Below are 24,473 nucleotides of genomic sequence, written 5' to 3'. Positions count from 1 at the left end.
GGCAGGAGAATCGCTTGAACCCAGGAGGCGGAGGTTGCAGTGATCCAAGATTGCGCCATTGCACTCCAGCCTGGGTGACAGAGTGAGACTCCGTCTCAAAAACAAAAAACAAAAAAAAAAAACTACAGAGATATAGTAACCCAAACAGCACACTATTGGCATAAACACAGACACATAAACCAATGGAACAGAATAGAGCCTGGAAATAAACGCATGCATTTACAGCCCACTGATTTTTAACAAAGGTGCCAAGAACACACAATGAGAAAAGGATAGGTTCTTCAATAAACGGTGTTGAGAAAACTAGATACACACATACAGAAGAATAATATCAGACCTGGCTTCTCAACATAAGACAAAAATCAACCCGAAATGAATTAAAGAGTTAAATGTGGCCAGGTGTGGTGGCTCAGCCTATAATCCCTGAGAAGCCCAGGCAGGGGGATCACCTGAGCTCAGGAGTTTGAGACCAGTCTGGGCAACAAGGTGAAACCTCATTTCTATAAAAAAACACAAAAATTAGGCGGTGGCTCACGCCTGTAATCCCAACACTTTGGGAGGCTGAGGCAGGAGGATCACTTGAGGTAAGGAGTTTGAGACTAGTCTGGCCAACATGGTGAAACCCTGCCTCTACTAAAAATACAAAAATTAGCCGGGCATGGTGGTGCACACCTGTAATCCCAGCTACTCAAGAGGCTGAGACAGGAGAATCGTTCGAACCTGGGAGGCAGAGGTTGCGGTGAGCCAAGATCGCGCCACTGCTCTCTAACCTGGGCGACAGAGTGAGACTCCATCTCAAAAAAAAAACAAAACAACAAACAACCAAAATTTAGCCAGGCATGATGGTGCACACCTGTAGTGCCAGGTACTGGAGAGGCTGAGGTGGGAGAATCGCTTAAGCCCAAAAGGTCAAGGATGCAGTAAGCCATGATTGCCCCACCGCATTCCAGCCTGCGTGACAGAACGAGACCTTGTCCAAAAAAAAAAAAGGTGGGGAGAAGAAACTCCCTAACCATTAGCAGTTATTCTCACTTTTTCTATCTGTTCTGCACTGATCCTCTCTCCCCTGCTTTCTGGCCCCAGGCAATCACCTGTCTACTTTCTGTCTCTGTGTATTTGCCTATTCTGGACTTTCCCTCTTGTATCTAACTGTAAATGTGTATCCTTTGACCAACATCTTCCTCTCTCCCCTTCCGCCAGCCACCCCAGCCTCTGGTAACCACCATTCTGCTCTGTCCTTCTGTGGCATCAGCGTTTTCAGATTCCACATATGAGTGAGATCGCGCAGTACTTGTCTTTCTGTGCCTGGCTTATTTTGAGGCAATAAAGTCTCAAAAGCAAAGGCCACAAAAGAAAAAATAGACAAATGGGATTACATCAAACTAAAAAGGTTCTGCACAGCAAAGGAATCAATCAACAAAGTGACAATCTACAGAATGCAAGAAAATATCTGCAAACCACATAACTAATAAGGGATTAATAATGAAAATATACAAAGAATTCAAACAACTCAATAGTAAAAGATCTGAATGGATATTTCTCAAAAGAAGGTGTACAAGTGGCCAACAGGTATATGAAAAAATGCTCAACATCGCTAATCATCAGGGAATCCAAATCAAAACCACAATGAGCTATCACCTCACACCTGTCAGACTGGCTCTTGTCAAAAAGGCAAAAGATAACAAGTGTTGTCCAGGGTGTGGAGAAAAGGAAACCCTTGTACACTGTTGGTGGAGATATAAATCAGTATAGCCATTGTAGAAAACAGTGCCGGGGGTTCCTCAAAATATTAAAAATAGAACTACCATATGACCCAGCAACACCACTATTGGGTATATATCTAAAAGAAATGAAATCCATATGTCCAAGAGACCTCTGTACCCCATGTTTATTGCAGCACCTTTCACAACAGCCAAGACATGGAATCAACCTAACTGTCCATCAACAGATGAGCAAGGCCGGGCCTGGTGGCTCACATCTGTAATCCTAGCACTTTCAGGAGGAAAGGATTGCTCCAGCCCAGGAGTTCAAGACCAGCCTGGGCAACACAGTGATACCCCATCTCCATTTAAAAAATAATTAAAATTAAAAAAACAAAAACAGGCCGGACACGATGGCTCACGCCTGTAATCCCAGTACTGGGAGGCCGAGGCAGATGAATCACTTGAGGCCAGGAGTTCGAGACCAGCCTGGCCAACACGGTGAAACCCCTTCTCTACTAAAAATGCAAAAAAATTAGTCAGGCTTGATGGCACCTCCTGTAATCCCAGGTACTTGGGAAGCTGAGGCATGAGAATCACTTGAACCCAGGAGGCAGAGGTTGCAGTAAGCTGAGATCACACCACTGCACTCCAGCCTGGGTGACAGAGTGAGACCCTGTCTCAAAACAAACAAAAACTGGATTATGGTGATGGTTACACAGCTCCAGAAATCTTCTAAAAATTACTGTACAGTTGTCCCTGAAACAACACGTGTTTGAACTATGCGGGTCCACTTATTTGCAGACTTTTTCCAGTAAAAGTTACACGGTGTATGCCTGCCTCTCTAGCCCCTCCTTCCACCTCCTCCACTTCTGCCTCTGCCACCCCCAAGACAGCAAAACCAACCCATCCACTTCCTCTTCCTTGGCCTGCTCACTGTGAGCTCTTTGAGGATGGAGACCTTTCTGATGATCCACTTCCACGTGATGAGTAGTCAGTTTATTTTCTCTTCCTCATGATTTTCTTAACAACATTTGCTTTTCTCTAGCTTACTTTATTATGAGAACACAGTATGTAATACATATAACTTACAAAATCTCTGTTAATCAACTGTTTATGTTATCAGTAAAGTTTCTGGTCAATAGCAGGCTATTCGTAGTTTTAACTTTTGGGAAGTCACGTAGTTTTAACTTTTGAGAAGTCAAAAGTTATACTTGTCCAGCCTGGACAACATGGTGAAATCCTGTCTCTACTAAAAACATAAAATTAGCCAGGCATGGTGGCGGGTGCCTGTAATCCCAGCTACTCAGGAGGCCAAAGCAAGAGAATCGCTTGAACCTGGGAGGCAGAGCTTACAGTGAGCCGAGACAGAGCGAGACTCCATCTCAAAAAAAAACAAAACCAACAAAAAGAAAACAGTTACAGGCCGGGCTTGGTGGCCAACGCCTGTAATCCCAGCACTCTGGGAGGCAGAGGCGGGCGGATCACCTGAGGTCAGGAGGTCGAGATCAGCCTGACCAACACAGTGAAACCCCCTCTCTACTAAAAATACAAAATTAGCCGGGAGTGGTGGCGCATGCCTGTAATCCCAGCTACTTGGGAGGCCGAGGCAGGAGAATAGCTTAAACCCAGGAGGCAGAGGTTGCAGTGTGCCAAGATCGTGCCATTGCACTCCATCTTGGGCAATAAGAGCGAAACTCCGTCTCAAAAAAAGTTACACTCGGATTTTCAACTGCACAGGGGGTTGGCATCTCTAACCCCCTCATTCACAGGCCAGCCAACTGTATACTTAAAAGTAGGTGAATTTTACAAAGTAGGTATATTATTTATACAATTATAAATTTAACTTTCTAATTGTACATTGCTAGTACAGTAGTCCCCACTCACCTATAGTTTCATTATCTGCAATTTCTGTTTCCCCAGTTACAGCTGCCTGCAGTCAACTGCCCTCCAAAAATAGGTGAGTGCATACAAAGATATTTTGAAAGAGAGAACACATTTATATAACTTTTATTCAGTATATAATTATTCTATATTATGAACAGTTATTGTTGGTAATCTCTTACTGTGCCTAATTTGTAAATTAAGCTTTATCATAGGCATAGATGTATAGGGAAAAAAACCACAGTACACAAAGGGTTCTGTCTTATCTGAGGTTTCAGGCATCCATTGGAACATATTGTCCATGGATAACGAGGACTGTTGTAAACAGAAATAAGGTCAGCTTGTATAGTGTTGAGTTTGCATTTATCTCCCCATGGATAAGGGGCACTGCTGTATGTAGAAATAAGGTCGCCAGGCCGGGCACAGTGGTTCATGCCTATAATCCTAGCACTTTGGGAGGCTGAGGTGGGCGGATCACCTGAGGTTGGGAGTTCCAGACCAGTCTGACCAACATGGAGAAACCGTCCCTACTAAAAATACAAAATTAGCCGGACATGGTGGCACATGCCTATAATCCCAGCTACTCGGGAGGCTGAGGCAGGAGAATCGCTTGAACCCAGGAGGCAGAGGTTGCGGTGAGCCGAGATCGAGATCGCACCATTGCACTCTAGACTGGGCAACAAGAATGAAACTCTGTCTCAAAAAAAAAAAAAAGAAAAATAAGGTCACCTTCTGTGTGTTGACTTTGTATCTTGTGACCTTGCTAACCTCATTAATTAGTTCTAGTAGCTTTTTCATAGATTTCCTGGATTTTCTATGTAGATAATCATGTTGTCAGCAAAAAGGGACAATTTTTCCTTTCCAATTTGTATGCCTTTTATTTCTTTGTCTGATATTATTGCACTGGCTAAAATAAGGTTTTTAAATTATGTCAATGTAATTAATCCATGCTTTATCTACGGCCTCTAAGGGCTGGCTAAATTTTAATAGGAAAAACAATGAGAGTAGCTTGGACATGTTAGTTAAAACCTCACACTATAAAATATGTTTTGGCCGGGCGCGGTGGCTCACACCTGTAATCCCAGCACGTTGGGAGGCCGAGGTGGGTGGATCACCTGAGGTCAGGAGTTTTCGACCAGCCTGGCCAACATGGCAAAACCAACATGTACTAAAAATACAAAAATTAGCTGGGTGTGGTGGCAGGTGCCTGTAATCCCAGCTACTCGGGAGGCTGGGGCAGGAGAATTGCTTGAATCCAGGAGGTGGAAGTTGCAGTGAGCCGAGATCACACCATTGCACTCCAGCCTGGGCAACAAGAGCAAAACTCTGTCTCACAAAAAATAAAATAAAATAAAATAACATAAAATAACATAAAAGAAAAGAAAAGAAAGGAGAGAGGGAGGAGATGTTAGCTATTATTTAAACCCAAAGTCACCTTTAGCATTATAAACTTGAGTATGTGCACAAAGATACAGACACAAGCATTGACTGTAGTGGTGAAAAACAGTAAATAACTATAATGTCAATCAACAGGAGGCTGATAAAATTATGAAACATCCACACTACAGAATACTATAGTCATTTGGCCGGGCACAGTGGCTCATGCCTGTAATACCAGCACTTTGGGAGGCTGAGGCGGGCAGATCACTTGAGGTCAGGAGTTCAAGACCAGCCTGGGCAACATGGCAAAACCCTGTCTCTACTAAAAAGACAAAAATTAGCCGGGTGTGGTGGTGCGTGCCTGTAATCCCAGCTACTCAGGAGGCTGAGGTGGGAGAACCACCCGAACCCAGGAGGCAGAGGTTGTTGTGAGCCGAGTTTGCACCACTGCACTCCAGTCTGGGCCACGGAGCAAGACTCCGTCTCAAAAAAAAAAAAAAAAAAAAGAATACTATACGGTTATTTAAAAGATTGAGGGAAATCTGTGTGTATATACTATATGTATCAACATCTAAAGATTACTAAGATCTTTAAGTAACCAAACATCATTAAGTGAAAAATGTATGATGATAATATATGCAATATGATCTCACTATGTTATTTAAAAAATTGCTTGTGCACAGAAAAGACTATTATACTACTTAGAAGTACCGAGGGAATTTCACTTTTAGTATACACGGTTCCATACTGTTTAATGTTTTTAATGAACTATAGTTTTGTAATTTTCCTCATCACTTTATCATTTTAGTCTCTCTCTCAGGCTGTATCTGAGAGCCACACTTTTCAGACCCTTGTATCTTTACTCTTCAGGGACAAACCAGAGCATAGCTGAATCTCCAACGCCTTATGCTAAGCGAAACAAGCCAGACTCCAAGCCCACATGTGACATTCTGGAATGGGCAAAGCAGGAGGACTGAGGAACAGACAGGTGGCTGCAAGAGCGGGGAGGAGAGAGGCTGCCTTCCTGAGTATCCTGACTGCAGTGGAAGTCACTACAGTCCACGCACCTGTTAAAGCTCACTGAACTGAACACCAAAAAGTGAATCTTACTATACGTAAAGTTTAAAATAAACTTAAAACACACACACAAACTTAGGGGATACATTTTCCTTGAGCGCAGCACTGACACCTGTCTTAACGCAGGAAACGTCCTCCGCCACGACTCCAGGGCGCCTCGGTCGCAGTGAGGGCACCAGCACTATCTCCCTACTGTCCCTACGAGTGCACACCTGCTACGGCCCGCGCCCACTCACAACGTGACTCGTTCTTCCAGGCTCCGTGCCTGTAGATCTAGACATCACTTGGAAAGCCGCTGGCCACCCGCAGGGAAAGGGCAGCATGCGTGGGGCCCCCGAGGGTCCCGGCCTGGCCGGGACTCTGTCGCAGCCACCAAGCTGTCAAGCATAGCAATGTGCGCACTGCACCGGGCATCACCGCGGCTCCGACCACGCCTCATTCCGGAGTCCGGCGGACGACTCCAAGAAACACCGCCGCTCCCGGCGCGGCCACGGTGCCCTCCGCCGCCAGAAAACAAACGCTCCCGAGCCTCAGTCCCCAGCGGCGACCACGCGGCGCTGGGCTCAATCAGCAGCCGCTCCCTGACTGGACTTAACAGCGGAGCTGACACCGTCCAGACGCCCCTCTCAGCTTAAAATACACTCCATCAACCCCGTTTCCCAATTATTCTTGCACCCTTCTTGTCACACCCACAATGTGCTGCAAATTAAGCTCACGCATTTCAGCCTTAAAATACACAATTCAGATGCTTGTGCGAAACAGTGGTGCCCCCGTAACAATCGCGCCTCCTTAACAAAGCCCAAAACTCCTCTCTCCAAGAATGCGCGGAATGGCTCCGCGGACCAGGCTCCCTCCGGTCCTCACAGGGGCACGAAACAAAAACGGGTTCATATCTTGCTGCGCGACCTTAGTGCAACATTAACAATCTGCCTGCTCCTTACTTTCCAACAAAAACGTTAAACACTAAGGTATTCCTTCCCCACTGGAGCTGTGCCACGTGCCGGGGCGCGGAATCCGGGATCCTGGGGCGCGGAATCCGGGATCCCGGGGCGCTAGGCGGGGAACGCGGGGGCGGGGAGCTCGGGGCCGAGGCCGAAAGGCCGGGGGCGCAGGGCCCGGGAAGCCAGTGCAGGGAATACGGGGACCTGGAGCCTGGGAGGCGCGGGAGCTCGGGGCCGGGACCTGGGGGACGCCGGGACCAGGACGATCCCGGAGGCCGCGCCGCCGGGGGGGGGGGGGGGGGGGGGGGGGCTCCGTCCCGGCCCCGCCGCCGCCCTGGCCGGCCCAGGTTCCGAGGGGGACCCGGACCCCGCGGAGGCCGCAGGGCAGGCGCGGGCGAGCGGGGTTCCTCACCTGCGTCCGCGGCGGCTTGGGGGTCCTGGGCGGGCCCTGGGAGTTTCCTTGGCCGAGTGAGTCACTCGGGCTGGCCGGGAATGCGCCAGGAAACACCCGGCCTCCTCCCCTTCCTCCCGGGGCGGGGGCTCTCCCGGCTCGGCCTCTTCCTCCCGGCGCTCCTCCCTCCCAGCCGCGGCCCCGGCCGCTCCCTCCTCCCGGCGGGGCGTCCCCGGCCGGCCGGCCCCTTTCCCCACGCCGGCCGCCGAAGGTGTCCTTCCAGGCGGAGAGCCCCTGGTCACCTGCCGTTCTGGGTCACCTCAGCCTGCGCGGGACGGCGGGGTCGGGGCGGAGCGGGCGTGGGGTCCTCCCACGGGTCCGTCTGGCTCGGAGCGCGAAGGAACGGGGTCCGCACCCTGTCCCGGGGCTCCACCGGGTCAGGGCGGGGGGTGGCCTGAGCTGCGGAAGGAGCTCAGGGGGACACCCAGGGCGCCCGTGTGGCGCCGCCCCACCTGGCAGGAGGCGCTCACCTGCGCTCGTCGGGAGGGTTCCAGGCGCGGGTCCCAGCGGCAGGTCGGCGCGCAGAGCCCGCTGAAAACCCCCCCGGCCGGCCCCTGCGGCCCCATCGCCTGCGGGAACCAGGGGGCAAATCCGTGTGCAGACCTGCGAGAACGGCCGACGGAGGAAAACCTGATTTGAGCTCGTGCCAGAAAACAATCTTGAAAGGCCCGTGAAGAAACATACCTCACACGGAAACGCTGAGTGGAGTCAGCTGGTCACAGGCGTGTTTAGGAAAACTGCCCTAAACGCCCCGCTCAGCCCCAGCAACCTCACTCCTCCTTCACCCGCGACCCCTGGTTCTTAGGGAGAACCGGAAGGATGGGCATCAGATATTCTAGTCTGGTCTCTAGATTATGAAGGTTTGGTTACCCCCGCCTGTGCTCTGCGGTAAGGCAAAAAGCAGCAAATGGATCCTGACCAGCGGATTGAGACAGTCTACCAGTTGACTCAATGTTCGGAGATCACTTTCTCACATTCCTGCAAAACAGGGGCTTTGGATAACATTCTGGTTCCCAGTCCACACACTTTCAAATCAGCAGATTACTCCTTTTCTGTGCCTAGGGTGGAGTCTCAAAATTAGATTCCAAAGGTTTTTACATTGTAGATGACATGATAGAAGCCAAATTCAAGTTATACTCTGATAATTTAAAATATTGTAATCCCGGCCGGACGCAGTGGCTCACGCCTGTAATCGCAGCACTTTGGGAGGCCGAGGCGGGCGGATCACCTGAGGTCAGGAGTTCGAGACCACCCTGGCCAACATGATGAAGACCCTGTCTCTACTAAAAATACAAAAATTAGCCGGGCATGGTGGTGTGTGCCTGTAATCCCAGCTACTCGGGAGCCTGAGGCAGGAGAATCGCTTGAACCCAGGAAGTGGAGGTTGCAGTGAGCCAAGATCATGTCACTGTACTCCGGCCTGGGCGACAAAGCAAGACTCCGTCTTAAAATAATAAAATATTGTAATCCCTAGAGCAATTAATAAAAAATAATACAGCTAAAAATCCAAGAAAAGAGATAAAATAGAATACAAAAATATACTTGATCCAAAAGAAAGCAGGAAGGAAGGAGCTAAAAGCACATAAGAGACAAAGAGCAAGCAGTTAGACTTCAACCACATTAGTAATCACATTGAATGTAAATGGACTAAACATGTAATCCGTTTACTAACTGTAAATGGATTAAAACACAGAAATCGTCACATTGGATTAAAAACGAGACCCAAATATATTGTTTTAAGAAGACATAATTTTGGCCGGGCACAGTGACTCATGCGTGTAATCCCAGCACTTTCGGAGGCCAAGGCGGGTGGATCAACTGAGGTCAGGAGTTCGAGATGAGCCTGACCAACATGGCAAAACCCCGTCTTTACTAAAAATACAAAATTAGCTGGGTATGGTGGCGCATGCCTATAATCCCAGCTACTCAGGAGACTGAGGCAGGAGAATCGCTTGCACCCGGGAGGCGGAGGTTGCAGTGAGCTGAGATTGCACCATTGAACTCCAGCCTAAGCAACAAGAGTGAAACCTGGTCTCAAAAAAAAAAAAAAAAAAAAAAGGACATAATTTAAATATAAGGACACAAAGAGGCTGAAATTAAAAAGATGCAAAAGGACACACTAATCAGAAAGGTGGAGCGATTATATTAATATCGAAGAATTCAACTCAAGGGGCACTATCAGTGATAAAAAGGACATCTGATAAAAATAAATGGGTCAATTAAGTATGAAAAAATAGGCTGGGCACGGTGGCTCACGCCTGTAATCCCAACACTTTGGGAGGCTGAGGCGGGCGGGTCATCTGAGGTCGGGAGTTCAAGACCAGCCTGGCTAACATACCCTGTTTCTACCAAAAATACAAAAAATTAGCCAGGTCTGGTGGCGCATGCCTGTAATCCCAGCTACTCAGGAGGCTGAGGCAGGAGAATAGCTTCAACCTGGGAGGCAGAGGTTGCAGTAATCCCAGCTACTTGGGAGACAGGAGAATCACTTGAACCCAGGAGGCGGAGGCTGCAGTGAGCCAAGGTCACGCCATTGCACTCTGGCTTGGACAACAAGAGTGAAACTCCGTCTCAAAAGAAAAGGAAGAAAAAATAACAACTTTTAGTGCATATATACATCAAATAAGTTTTGAAATATTTAAACAAAGATGGATAGAATCAAAAGAAGAAATAGGCGAATACACACTCATAGAGATTTGAACTTGTCTCTATTAGTAATTGATAGGACAGGCAGACACAAAAAGAAGTAAAGATACAAAAATTTTTTTAAGTAATTAACCTATTAGACCTAAATGGCACCTCCACAAAACAGAATACAGAATGCATTGCATGGAATGAAAGATGTTCAGACGCTTTGTACTGAAGACTTCAAGCTGTTACTGACAGGAATTAAAGTTTTCAAATACACACGTAACATTCACAAAATATACCATATGTTAGGAAGTAAAACAAGTCTCATTAGCTTTCAAAGGATCAAAATTATTTACAGTAGTACCTACCTTATCTTCCGGGGATAAGCTTCAAGACCCCTGGTGGATGTCTGAAAGGACAGATAGTAGCAAACCCTACACTGTATAGACTATATATTTTTCTATATATGCAGGCCTATGATAAAGTTTAATTTATAGATTACACACAGGTCTGTAATCCCAGCATTTTGGGAGGCCAAGGTGGGCGGATTGCTTGAGCTCTGGAGGCAGAGGTTGCAGTGAGCTGAGATTGTGCCACTGCACTCCAGCCTGGGCGATAGAGTGAGACTCACAGAGTGAGACTCCATCTAAAAATAAATAAATACATAAATTAGACACAGTAAGAGATTAACAATAATAAAAATAGAACAATTGTAGTGGTATACTATAATAAAAGTGATGTAGTTCGTCTCTCTCTCTCAAAATATCTCATTATACTGTACTAGTAGTCCCCCCTCCTCTGAGTTCCAGTTACTCGTGGTCAATCATGGTCTGAAAATAGGCGAGTATAGTACAGTGCTTATTTAAAAACAACCATTAGGCCGGGTGCGTTGGCTCATGCCTGTAATCCCAGCACTTGGGGAGGCCGAGGCAATGGATTGCTTGAGCTCAGGGGTTCGAGACCAGCCTGGCCAACAGGACAAAACCCCCTCTCTACGAAATACAAAAATTAGCTGGGCATAGTAGCTGGTGCCTGTGGTCCCAGCTACCACTGAGGTTGAGGCAGGAGAATCGCTTGAACCTGGGAGTTGGAGGTTGTAGTGAGCCAACATCGTGCCACTGCACTCCAGGCTGGGCGAAAGAGCATGACCCTGTCTCAAAAAAATAGAATGAAATAAAATAAAATAAAATAAATAACCATTTAAAGCCTCTGGAAATGGGCCTAAGGGCAAACAGCCAATGAAGAATTATCTATAGAAATGAGACTACTATACAGCAATGGAACAGAATAGTGAAAAATAAGTACACATTATTTGGTCAGTTGGTTTTCAGTTAAGATGCTAAAGGACTTCCATAGAGAAAGAAAACTCTTTTTTGGCTGGGCACAGTGGCTCACACCTGTAATCCCAGCACTTTGGGAGGCCAAGACGGGCGGATCATCTGAGGTCAGGAGTTCGAGACCAGCCTGGCCAACATGGCGAAACCCTGTCTCTACTGAAAATACCAAAATTAGCTGGGTGTGGTGGCGAGCGCCTGTAACCCCAGCTATCCAGGAGGCTGAGGCAGGAGAATTGCTTGAATCCAGGAGACAGAGGTTGCAGTGAGCTGAGATCACGCCACTGCACTCCAACCTGGCAACAGAGAGAGACTCCGTATTAAAAAAAATAATAAAATAAAAGAAACTTTTTTTAAAAATGGTGCTAGAATAACTGCATAACGATGTGCAAAAACTGAAACTCAACTTCCTCCCCAACACCATGTACAAAAAGTAACTGGCTTTGTATGGATCATAGACCTAAATTTGAAAGCTAAAGATACAAAGCTTCTAGAAGAAAACATAAGAAAATAATTTTATAACTGTAGAGTAGAGGTAGGCAAAATTTCTCAAAAATGTAGGGTTAGTACCTTTAGAAAAAAAAGATAAATTGATTTGATCGAAATTTAAAACTTCTCATCAAAAGAATGTTAAAAGAGTGAAAAGACAGAGACAATATTGCAAGACAATACTGCAATACATATAACAGACAGACAGCTTGTGTCCAGAATATGTAAAGAACCCGGACAACAATAAAATGACAATGCAGGAAAAATAGGGCAAAAGACTTTAACTCACACTTCAGAAAGAAACCACATTGGAAGTCTTTTATAAAATTCAACATATATTTATTCAACATATATATCTCCTATGACGGTAATTCTACTTCTAAGTATTTACCTAATAGAAATACAAATTAATCTCTGCACAAAAACTTGTATAATGAATAGTCTTTTTTTTGTTTTTTCTTTTTTGTTTTTTTTTGAGACGGAGTTTCACCCTTGTTGCCCAGGCTGGAGTACAATGGTGTGATCTCTGCTCACCACAACCTCCACCTCCCGAGTTAAAGCGATTCTCCTGCCTCAGCCTCCCGAGTAGCTGGGATTACAGGCATGCGCCACCACTCCCAGCTAATTTTGTATTTTTAGTAGAGATGGGGTTTCTCCGTGTTGATCAGGCTGGTCTCAAACTCCCGACCTCAGGTGATCCGCCCACCTCGGCCTCCCAAAGTGCTAGGATTACAGGCATGAGCCACAGCACCTGGCTGTATAATGAATATTCTTACCGGCTTATTTATAATCGCAAAAAACTAGAAACAACCCAAAGTGCACAAATAGGAGAATGGATAAACAAATACTGTTCATATAATGGAATATTACTCAGCAATAAAAAGGAAAGAACAAATCAAAAGGATTTGTTCTTGTGTTTTTCCATTTCACACTCATTAGGATGCTTACTATCAACAAACAGCTACTTGGGAGGCTGAGGCAGAAGAATCGCTTGAACCCAGGAGGTGGAGGTTGCAGTGAGCCAAGATCCTGCCACTGCACTCCAGCCTGGGCGACAGAGTGAGACTCTATCTCAAAAAAAAATAATAATAGGCCGGGCGCAGTGGCTCACGCCTGTAATTCTAGCACTTTGGGAGGCCGATATGGGCGGATCACAAGGTCAGGAGATCGAGACCATCCTGGCTAACAGGGTGAAACCTCGTCTCTACCAAAAATACAAAAAAATTAGCCGTGCATGGTGGCAAGTGCCTGTATTCCCAGCTACTCGGGAGGCTGAGACAGGAGAATGGCGTGAACCCGGGAGGCGGAGCTTGCAGTGAGCCGAGGTCACACCACTGCACTCCAGCCTGGGCGACAGAGCAAGACTCTGTCTGAAAAAAAAAAAAAATAAATAAAATAATAATAATAATAATAAAATAAAATAACAAGTGTTGGCAAGGATATGATGAAATTGGAACTCTGTGTACTCTTAGTGGGAATGTAAAATGGTGCCACTATGGAAAACAATATGATGAAAAAAGTTTTTAAAAGGGGAAGAAAATGGATATACAAGTAGTATTATAAAACAGATGAACCTCAAAATTATTCTGTAATTTTCCACACACAAAAGACCACGTACATATTGTGGGATTCCATCTATATGAACTTCCATGACAGACAGCACTACTCACTGGTGACAGAAGTCAGAAATTGGCCAGGTGTGGTGGTTCACCCCTGTGATCCCAGCACTTTGGGAGGCCAAGGCGGGCGGATCAGTTGAGGTCAGGAGTTCGAGACCAGCCTGACCAACATGGTGAAACCCCATCTCTACTAAAAATACAAAAAATTAGCCAGGTGTGGTGGTGGGTGCCTGTAATCCCAGCTACTCAGGGGGCGGAGGCAGAAGAATCATTTGAACCCAGGAGGCGGAGGTTGCAGTGAGCTGAGATTGCGCCACTGCACTCCAACCTGGGCAACAGAGTGAGACTCTGTCTCAAAAAAAAAAAAAAAAAGAAAAGGAAGTCAGAAATTGTTAAATCGTTTGCTTGGGTGAGGTGGTCTGCAGGGAATAGGATGAACTGAAAAGAGGCGTGTAGGAAACTTCTGGGGACTTGGAAATATTCTGCATCTTTGTCAGGCTGATATTGACACAGGCGTATTATGTCAGTCAGGTTTCAACCAGAAAAGCAGAATCAGTAGGAGATACATATTAGGAGATTTACTGCAAGGAATTGGCTTATGCACTATGGGGGCTGGCTCAGCTAGTCTGAAATCTGGAGGGCAAGCCATCAGAAAGCTACTGTCCTGTGGCTGGGGGCAGTGGCTCACGCCTGTAATCCCAGCACTTTGGGAGGCTGAGGCAGGCGGACTACCTGAGGTCAGGAGTTCGAGACCAGCCTGACCAACATGGAGAAACCCCATCTCTACTAAAAATACAAAAAATTAACTGGGCGTGGTGGCACATGCCTGCAATCCCAGCTACTTGGGAGGCTGAGGCAGGAGAATCACTTGAACGCAGGAGGTGGAGGTTGTGGTGAGCCAAGATCACTCCATTGCACTCCAGCCTGGGCAACAAGAGCAAAAACTCCATCTCAAAAAAAAAAAAAAAGAAAAGAAAAGAAATAAAGTTACTGTCCTGTTTTTAGGTTTCTGTCATGGTCACAACAAATTATTACACATTTCTGACTCTGGTAAACTGAAAAAGCATCCCCCAGCAAATACCTGTGTCAAATCCCTGGAACCTGTGGCTGTTACTACTATGTTGAAACCCCATCATCAAGATGATGGTATTAGGAGTGGGGCCTTTGGGAGGTGACAGGTCACAAAGGTAGAGTCCTCATGAGTGGGATTTGTGCTCTTATAAAAGACACCCCAGAGGGGGCCAGGCGCGGTGGCTCACGCCTGTAATCCCAGCACTTTGGGAGGTTGAGGCAGGCAAATCACGAGGTCAGGAGATGGAGACCATCCTGGCTAACACGGTGAAACCCCGTCTCTACTAAAAATGCAAAAAATTAGCCTGGCATGGTGGCAGGCGCCTGTAGTCCCAGCTACTCGGGAAGCTGAGGTGGGAGAATGGCGTGAACCCAGGAGGCAGAGTTTGCAGTGAGCCGAGATTGTGCCACCGCACTCCAGCCTGGGCGACAGAGCGAAAAAAAAAAAAAAAAAGACACCCCAGAGAACAGACTTGTCCTTTCTGCCATGTGAAGACACAGCCAGACAACAGCCACTGAGAACCAAACAGTGGGACCTCACCAGACACCGACTCTGTGGTGCCTTGATCTTGGGCACTCAGCTTCCAGAACTATGAGTAATACATTTCTTCTGTTTATAGCCACCCAGTCTATGGTGCTTTGTTATAGGAGTCCTGACAGACTAAGACAGTTACCTTATATGAAGAAAAAGAGTCTTAGCAGATCTAAGTTCTTGAGATGGGATCATCTTAGATTATCTGAAGGGGCCCTAAATCCAATAAGCAGTGTGCTTACAAGAGACACTCAGAGAGCAGACCCAGAGAAAGAGGCAGTATGAACACAGAGGCAGAGATGGGAGTGAAGCAGCCACACAGCCACAAGTCATAGAATGCTGGCAGCCCCCGAAACTGAGCAGGTAAAGAATGGTGGAGGCAAGGCCCTATTGCTGCCTTGAATTTTGGCCTTCTGGCCTCCAGAACTTCAAGATAATTAATATCTGTTTTTTCGGCTGGGCGCGGTGGCTCAAGCCTGTAATCCCAGCACTTTGGGAGGCCGAGGTGGGTGGATCACGAGGTCAGGAGATCGAGACCATCCTGGCTAACATGGTGAAATCCTGTCTCTACTAAAAAATACAAAAAAAATTAGCCGGGTGTGGTGGCGGGCGCCTGTAGTCTCAGCTACTCAGGAGGCTGAGGCAGGAGAATGGCGTGAACCTGGGAGGTAGAGCTTGCAGTGAGCCGAGATTGCGCCACTGCACTCCAGCCTGGGGGACAGAGCAAGACTCTGTCTCAAAAAAAAAAATGTTTTTTTGTTGTTTGTTTGTTTGTTTTTTGAGACGGAGTCTTGTTCTGTTGCCAGGCTGGAGTGCAGTGGCATGATCTCAGCCCACTGCAACCTCTGATTCCCTGGTTCAAGCGATTCAGGCATGCACCACCACACCTGGCTAGTTTTTGTGTTTTTAGTACAGACGGGATTTCTCCATATTGGTCTAGAGGCCACTCACATTCCTGGATCCTGCCTCCCTCCCTTGACTTTTTCCATCTTCAAAGCCCTCAGTTGGCACTGCTCTCAGGCTGCTCTGGCCTCACACCTTTCTCTGACACTGTGCTTCTGTCCCCTCTTCCACCTTTAGGAGCCCGTGTGACGACATCCCCCTCCCCCAGATAATGCAGGGTAACGTCTCTATCTCAAGTCAGTTGACTAGCAACTCTAATTCCATCTGCAATTTTAACTCTCCTCTTGCCATGTAAACTAACATAATCACACGGCCCAGGGATTAGGAAGCAGACAGCTTTGGGGCTACCATTCCGCCTTGTCTCAGGAAGCTGGAGCTCTGCCTCAAGGTCCTCCAACCCATTGAATCAGGCCCAGCTGGACTGCCTGGGATCATCTCCTTTACTTAAAGTCAACTGATATGAAATTTAATCACATCCAGTAAATACCTTCTAGCAACACGAGGTGTGTGTTTGATAGAACAGCTGGGACAGCCTCACTAGGCTGACACAATAAAAAGACCACCACAACCCACCCTGTTAACTTGGCACCCATACATATCCCCTTAAATCATACTTGTCTTGGTCTGTTTTTTTTTAATTTATTACTTATTTATCTAGAGACAGGGTCTCACTTTGTTGTCTAGGTTGGCCTTGAACTCCTGGCCTCCAGCGATCCTCCCACCTGGCCTCCCAAAGTGCTGGGATTACAGGTGCAAGCCATGTGCCCGGCCAACCAGGAGGAACTTTAATTCCTTCTTAACTGATCCCTCCATTCCACAATAGCATGATCTCAGCTCCTATATTTGTACAACCTGATGTCTTATTTCTTGCCACACCTTGTTCAAGCTGGAGTGGGCACCTGACCCAAGTTGACTTGCCGTAGGAACCTTGGTTGGGAGCTTAGAGTTGGAACTTTCTCACTCACATCACAGCCTCCTATCTTCAGGACTTTTGTTTCTTCTGCAGTGAAAACGTGGACTCCAACCAAGAACCCAACCACACATCTCCCTGGTGCCCGCCTGGATCTCTCACCTCCTGCCCTGGGGCTTCCCTGTCACCAGGAGGCATCAGAGTCCTCTGAAATCACACGTGAACCATGCAGCTGTGCACAGAGTTAACATTCCCTGCACCTTTGACTAATGAGAGGCGCTCACAGGCAGATTCCTCTCTTTCCTTCCTGATGCAGTCCACATGGCTTCTAGGGACATCCGAGAGGTGGGGCAGGCACGCTTAGCAATACCATCTTACTGAGATGGCCCCACATCCATCAGCGCTCCCCCTCCTTCTCCTCCTCCTCTTCCTCCTCCTCCTCCATCTCTCTCCTCCTCCTGCTAGGGCACTCTCTGACTCCCACTACGGGCACTGCACCCCATCTCAGAGTGGAGGCACCTACGGCTTTGTCTCAGGCTGTATTTCTGGGGAACCCAGGCCAAGGCTGGAGCCAAGAACTGGTCACGTGCATTTTGGATCTGTGAGCATCCACCTTCCAACCACTACAGGAAAAGCACAGCAAGGAAAGGTGAGAAAGCAGAAGTAACAGGTAGAAAAACAAACACCAGCGGAACAGGGAGACAACTCCCCCAGAGCAGGAAACACAGCATGCATTTCTGGATTAAAATTCCTCCATTCCCTCATCAGACACCAACCCTGTGGTGCCGTGATCTTGGGCGCTCAGCTTCCAGAACTGTAATGAATTTCTCCTGTTTAGAGCCACCCAGTCTATGCTGCTTTGTTACAGCAGCCTTCACAGACTAAGACAGTTACCTTATATGAAGACAAAGGGTCTTAGCAGATATAACTAAGTTCTTGAGATGGGATCATCTTAGATTATCTGAAGGGGCCCTAAATCCAATAAGCAGTGTGCTTACAAGAGACACTCAGAGAACAGACCCAGAAAGAGGCAGTGTGAACACAGAGGCAGAGATGGGAGTGAAGCAGCCACACAGCCACAAGTCATAGAATGCTGGCAGCCCCCAGAAACCGGGGAGGCAAAGAATGGCGGGGGCACGGCCCTATTGCTCCCTTGAATTTTGGCCTTCTGGCCTCCAGAGCTTCAAGAGAATGAGTATCTGTTGTTTTAAGCCACCAGGTTTATGGTAATGTGTTACAGCAGCCACAGGCAACAGTATAAGGACTTCCTTATAATAAATCACTTTTTTTTTTTTGAGATGGAGCGCTCACCAGGCTGGAGTGCAGTGGCGCGATGTCAGCTCACTGCAACCTCGGCCTCCCAGGCTCAAGTGATTCTACTGCCTCAGCCTCCTGAGTAGCTGAAATTACAGGCACACACCACCACGCCCAGCTAATTTTCTATATTTTTAGTAGAGACGGGGTTTCACCATGTTGGCCAGGCTGGTCTCGAACTCCTGACCTCAGGTGATCCGCCTGCCTCGGCCTCCCAAAGTGCTGGGATTACAGGTGTGAGCCACCATGCCTGGCCAAATTACTCTTTCTTAACTTAATGATGCCATGAATTGATGTGGTGGCTTTGCAGCATGTGGAGCTGGCTAAGCTGACCCACATTTACTAGAGTTCTTCTTCCTGTGTTTCTGGAAGACCATGAGGGAGGTGTTGGCGGAGGCTTGGGGAGAGGCAGGGAGCTGCGACTGTGTTGTGGCTCACACGTGTTTTTTGTGGGTCTGACAGCTTACACTGTTAACACCACCATGGCCAGGACCGCCACTACTGCCTTCTTCTTGTCAGCCTAAAATAATCAAAAGGAACAGAATCTAGTTTAGAGAGTTTATTCAAGCAAAAAGTTTGAGGATGGGCTACCTGGGAAGCACAGACTCAAAGAAAAGAAGTCAGTGTTCCAAAGTGTAGATGTTTGGGAATGCTTATTTAGACAAAGGTTAGGGAAGTGTAACAAAATTTCAACATCTTTCTGTGGAAGACTTCATGCATAGTTATGATGATCTGATTAGTCAAGTTGGTCTTTTTCTTCCAGGCAAGGCATATTTAACATTCCACACTGAGGATGTACTAGTGATAGGGTCTTGAGCACCGTCTGGTCCACATTAGGTACCGGACAGTAAAAGAGGCAGTTCATCTACAACAAAACCAGTGATTGGAAGTGGGGAGGTCTGGTCTCTGGTCTCTCTTAGTCATTTACAGAACAAGAACAATGAGGAAGAGAGTGAATCTGAGAAGAATTGCAGTCATACGACCTGACAGTCTCTAGGGCTCAACTTCCTCCCTGGCATAATAAATCCAGACAGTCCTGAAGTTTTACCTTCGTTGACTCTCTGGATCCTCTGGCTCCCGAAGGAGGCATCTGGCTCATCTTCATGATGAGAGGCCCTAGCTTCTGCAGCACCTCCACACCACCAAGGCCAGAAGCAGCAAGAACTGACGCAGGTTTGGATCCCTCCCAAACCTCCTGTGGACAGTAGGCTCCAGCGTCGGATGCAGACAACAGGCAGCCCTACGGAAACTGACTAATCAGTTTACACAATTAACTGTGTAAGAGCAAAGCCCTGCAGCAAGTCCGCGATTATCCACATGTATGGGTGTATGGGTAATATATATATACACACATGTATATGTATGTATATGTGTGTCTCACACACACACGTATATTAATGGCTCTGCTCTTGGACTGATACAGATTTTGGTACAGAGAGGGGATGCTGCTGTAGCAAAACCTAACAGGTGGGCGTGGCTCTGCAACCAGGGTTTGAGGAGAGTGTTGATGACACTAAAGTGCTTTGAACACACTGTTCTTAGACTTTGGACTTTGAGGACATTGCTGAAGAGGGTTTAAAAGAAAGTGAGAAGAATGTTATTGGAAATTGAAGGAAGACTTTTACTAAGTAGCAGCAGAAAGTTTAGCCCTGCTGTTACCTGAAGTTACATGGATAGGACAGAATATACATAATAAACGGTGACCTAGCTAATGAGATTTTCCAAGCAAAGTATTGAAGATGCTGCCTGGTTTCTTCCTGCTGGTTATAGTAAAATGTGAGAGGAGAGCATTAACTGAGAGAAAGATTTTAACCAAAAAGGAGACAGAATTAATGGTTTTGAAATGTTTTAGCCTCCCCATATGGCAAATGATGCTAAAATAAGAAAATGACTATGGAGCAAGGATAAACTATATGGCACTGCCAAGAAAATGCGTTCTAGAGACGATACTCAGGATGTGATTGGAAACTCTTTTATTTTTGAGATGGAGTCTCGCTCTGTCGCCCAGGCTGGAGTATAGTGGTGTGATCTCGGCTCACTGCAACCTCCTCCCGGCTTCAAGCGAGTCTCCTGCCTCAGTCTCCTGAGTAGCTGGGATTACAGGCGTGCGCCACCATGCCCGGCTAACTTTTGTATTTTTAGTAGAGATGGGGTTTCACCATGTTGGTCAGGCTGGTCTCGAACTCCTGACCTCGTGATTCGCCTGCCTCTGCCTCCCAAAGTGCTGGGATTACAGGTGTAAGCCACCGAGCCCAGCTGGAAACTCTTTTTGTTTTGAGACACGAACTCACTCTGCCACCCAGGCTGGAGTGCAGTGGCACGATGAAGCTCACTAGACCCTCGACCTCCAGGCTCAAATAATCCTCCCACCTCAGCCCCCGAGTAGCTGGGACTACAGGTGTGCGCTACCAGGCCTAGCTAGTTTTTTTTTTTTTTTTTTTTTTTTTTAATATGAGACGTCTTGCTCTATCGCCCAGGCTGGAGTGTAACGGTGCAATCTCGGCTCACTGCAACCTCCGCCTCCTGGGTTCAAGTGGTTCTCCTGTCTCAGCCTCCTGAGTAGCTGGGATTACAGGCACGCACCACCATGCCCAGCTAATTTTTGTATTTTTAGTAGAGATGGGGTTTCACCATGTTGGCCAGGCTGGTCTCGAACCCCTGACATCAGGTGATCTGCCCACCTTGGCCTCCCAAAGTGTTGAGATTACAGGCGTGAGCAACCACGCCCAGCTGGAAACTCATTTTGTTTTGTTTTGAGACATGAACTCACTCTGCCGCCCAGGCTGGAGTGCAATGGCATGATCAAACTCGCTAAAGCCTCGACCTCCTGGGCTCAAATAGTCCTCCCACCTCAGCCCCTGAGTTAGCTGGGACTACACGTGTGTGGTACCATGGCTGGCTATTTTTTTTTTTTAATTTTGAGACAGAGTCTCACTCTATTGTCCAGGCTGGAGTGGAATGGTATGATCTCGGCTCACTGCAACCTCCACCTCCTGGGTTCAAGTGATTCTCCTGTCTTAGCCTCCTGAGTAGCTGGGATTACAGGTGTGCGCCACCATGCCCGGCTAATTTTTGTATTTTCAGTAGAGACGGGGTTTCACCATGTTGGCCAGGCTGGTCTCGAACCCCTGACCTCAGATGATCCACCTGCCTCGGCCTCCCAAAGTGTTGGGATTACAGACATGAGCCACCGTGCCCAGACTAATTTTTGTATTTTTTGTAGAGATGTGGTTTCACCACGTTGGCCAGGCTGGTCTCGAACTCTGGGCTCAAGCGACACCTGCCTCGGCCTCCCAAAATGCTGAGATTATAGGTGTGAGCCACTGAGCATCTGATGTCAAAAAGATTAATAAATGTTGCTTCAGAGTACTCTTTAGTGACACTAAAGGCTCTGTGAATAGATTCAGGGTGTGTCTCACAGAATCTCTCCAACAATAGGGTCTTTTTTCCCTTCTTTTTTAGGATGAAGTTTTGCTCTTGTTGCCCAGGCTGGAGTGCAATGGTGCAATCTCGGCTCACTGCAACTCTGCCTCCCGGGTTCAAGCGATTCTCCTGCCTCAGCCTCCCAAGTAACTGGGATTAGAGGTGCCCACCATCACGCCTGGCTAATTGTTTTGTATTTTTAGTAGAGATGGGGTTTCACCATGTTGGCCAGGTTGGTCTCGAACTCCTGACCTCCAATGATCCGCCTGCCTTGGCCTCCCAAAATGCTGGGATTACAGGCGTAAGCCACCGTGCCTGGTCCCAGTCCATTTTACACATAGGATAGGGCGATGTGCATCACGGCCTTAGCTTTTCCACACACATGAGCAAAGGAACAGCTCTTAGATTCAGTGTAAAGATGTCTTTTCATTCAGAAAACTCAAGCAGTTTGAGACTCATCCAAGTTGTTACAAAGTCAGGTTTTCCTTTCTGTGCAGTATTCCATTGGGTAAATTGAAGCTGTTTATTCATTCACCAGCTGATGGTCATATGGACTGTTTCTAGTTTTTGGCATTTATTTGTAAAGCCACTATAAGCATTTGTGTACAGGTTTTTGTGTGAATATACATTTCATTTCTCTTGGGTAAACACCTACGAGTGGGATTGCTGGGTGATAAGTTGTTTAACATTGTAAAAATATGTTTAATAAGGATATGTTTAACAGTGTAAAAGACCGAAAAACTCTTCCAAATTGGCTGTACCAAGGCTGGGCACAGTGGCTCACGCCTATAATCCCAGCACTTTGGGAGGCCAATGCAGGATTGTGCTTGAGCCCCAAAGTTTGAGACCACCCTGGGCAACATAGCGAGACCCCATCTATATTTTAAAAATAAGGCCGGGGGCAGTGGCTCACGCCTGTAATCCCAGCACTTTGGGAGGCCCAGGTGGACGATCACTTGAGGTCGGGAGTTCAAGAACAGCCTGGCCAACATGGTGAGACCCCTGGGAGGCAGAGGTTGAGGTGAGCTGAGATTGCGCCATTGCACTCCAGCCTGGGCGACAGAGCGAGAATCTGTCTAAAATAAATAAATAAATAAATAAATAAATAAATAAATAAATAAGTAAATAAATGAAATACAAATTAAAAGATCATTCAGATGCTGTTTTACTTATTCAATTATAAAAACAGAAGTGACCCCTGGATTCTGTTGGGAAGCACCATGCTGGTGTCTGGCTCCACCTTGTTTGTGGGCCCCCATAGGAGGGCACCTGGCTCAAAGCCACCTGCAGCTTTAAAGACATTGTGTGACCTAAGAAACCTCCTGGGATGTACTGCTAGGAAAGTCATCTGCAAACACACTCCAGGTGAGATCGCACCACTGCAGTCCAGCCTAGGTGGCAGAGCAAGGCTCCATCTCAAAAAAAAAAAACAAACCAACAAAACAAAAACCAAAAAAACCCAAACTGGCTGGACCATCTGCATTTCCACCAGTAATGTAAGAAATTTCCAGTTGCTCCACACCCAGCCCCACACTTGATACAGTTCAATGAGTTTTGTCACATGCATGTACGTGTGGAACCAATGAAGACACAGAACGCACCCATCACCCCCAGAAATTTCCCCCAACCCACTTTCAGGTAACATGTCATGGCCAGAGGCAACCACTGTTGCAATTTCTATCACTGGAGACTAGTTTTACCAGTTCATTAACTTCATGTAAATGGAATAATAACGGATCCTTTTAAGTCTGGCTTTTTTTTCGGCATAAAGTTCCTGGAATTCCCTTATGTCGTTATGTGGATGAGCTGTGTGTTTTCACAGCTGAATTGCATTCCACTGCGTGCATATACTTCAGTGTTGATCCATCTACCTCTTCACGGTCATCAGGATGTTTCTAGCTTTTAGCTTTTATGAATATTCAAATACAAATCTCTGCGTGGATGCATTTAAAAATTCCTCTTGGATAAATACCTAAGGGTGAACTGCTGCTTCTCAGGGGTAGATACATGTTAACCTTTGTAAGAAAATGCCATATAGTTTCCCCAAGTGCTTGTACCATCTTGTAATTTCCAGTTGCTCTAAATCCTTGAAAATTATTTGACATGCTGGTTTTTTATTTTAGCCATGCCAGAGGCTGTGATGCTCATGTGGTTTAACTGGCCATTTTTGTGCCTTCCTGGCCTCTTTGTGCTCATTAAAAAAAAGTCTTGGGCTGGGTGCAATGGCACACGCCTGTAATCCCAGCACTTTGGGAGGCTGAGGCCAGAGGACTACTTGGGCCCAGGAATTCACATCACCCGGGGAACACAGTAAGACCTCGTCTTTTTAATTTTTATTTTCTTTAATTTTTGAATCAGAGTCTCACTCTATCACCCAGGCCGAAGTGCTATGGTGTGATCTTGGCTCACTGCCACCTCTACCTCCCAGGTTTAAGCAATTCTCATGCCTCAGCCTCCCCAGAGTAGCTGGGACTACAAGTGTCTGCCACCATATCTAGCTATTTTTTGTATTTTTAGTAGAGATGGAGTTTTACCACGTTGGCCAGGCGGGTCTCAAACTCCTGGCCTCAAGTGATCGGCCTGCCTCGGCCTCCCAAAGTGCTGAGATTACAGGCATGAGCCACTGCAGCTGGCTGAAAACCCATCTCTTCCAAAAAAATATAAAAAATTAGCTGTGTATGGTGGTGCATACCTGTAGTCTCAGCTACTCAGGAGGCTGAGGGAGGAGTGCTTGGTCCCTGGAGGTTGAGGCTTCAGTGAGCCAAGACTGTGCCAATGCACTCCAGCCTGGGCAACAGAGCAAGACCTTGCATC

At 47.0% G+C, this 24,473-nt stretch overlaps 1 protein-coding gene across 5 annotated transcripts in view; it reads right to left on the bottom strand.

Annotated features, from left to right (window-relative positions):
* Positions 1-7,536, bottom strand: part of CYFIP1 (cytoplasmic FMR1 interacting protein 1) — a 112,913-nt gene extending 105,377 nt beyond the window's left edge. For 2 of the 5 annotated variants that reach the window (XM_054531957.1, XM_054531960.1), the window contains exon 1: positions 7,395-7,533. The gene's annotated coding sequence lies outside the window, so the exon portion shown is untranslated. Of the gene's footprint in view, positions 1-7,394 lie in introns of all 5 variants that reach the window. The other 3 variants (XM_024232941.3, XM_054531958.2, XM_024232942.3) reach the window with 3 other exon arrangements.
* Between the last annotated feature and the right edge of the window lie 16,937 nt (positions 7,537-24,473).

This window comes from Pongo abelii, chromosome 16 (assembly GCF_028885655.2).
Source record: "Pongo abelii isolate AG06213 chromosome 16, NHGRI_mPonAbe1-v2.0_pri, whole genome shotgun sequence".
NCBI lineage: Eukaryota > Metazoa > Chordata > Mammalia > Primates > Hominidae > Pongo > Pongo abelii.
Note: the sequence above shows the minus strand (reverse complement) of the source record. Positions and strands in the feature narration are given on the sequence as shown.